The following is a 357-nucleotide window of genomic DNA, read 5'->3' on the forward strand; positions in this document are numbered from 1 at the left end:
GGATGGAGGGGGGGTGGGGGGGGGTGCAGATAGGGAGACGGGAATCAAAGAGAGAAGGAAGCCGAGCTGCTCTTAACCCGCCAACTACGGTATGAATTATGCATGTTGATCGATCGCACACAGGCAAACACCCAAAAGTTCCTAACCTGCCAGGGAAAAAGGATGGATTGAAGCCCACAGCGTGGAGCAGAAGAGCGAGGGAGAAGAGGAAGAAGAGGAAGAGGAAGAAGAAGACTTTTAGTTTAACACATGAAAACTGCAGGAATGTTACATGAATTGATCAAGTATTTAAATAGAGCAAGTCTAAGACCTGATGAAGGGTGAGGAGGGTGAGGAGGGTGAGGAGGGTGAGGAGGG

At 49.9% G+C, this 357-nt stretch overlaps 1 protein-coding gene across 3 annotated transcripts in view; it reads right to left on the reverse strand.

Moving 5' to 3' along the window:
* Window positions 1–357, reverse strand: part of LOC103379660 (PQ-loop repeat-containing protein 1) — a 38,302-nt gene that overhangs the window by 8,594 nt on the left and 29,351 nt on the right. The window lies entirely within an intron of this gene.

This window comes from Cynoglossus semilaevis, chromosome 6, assembly GCF_000523025.1.
Source record: "Cynoglossus semilaevis isolate Cse_v1.0 chromosome 6, Cse_v1.0, whole genome shotgun sequence".
In the NCBI taxonomy this organism is placed as follows: domain Eukaryota; kingdom Metazoa; phylum Chordata; class Actinopteri; order Pleuronectiformes; family Cynoglossidae; genus Cynoglossus; species Cynoglossus semilaevis.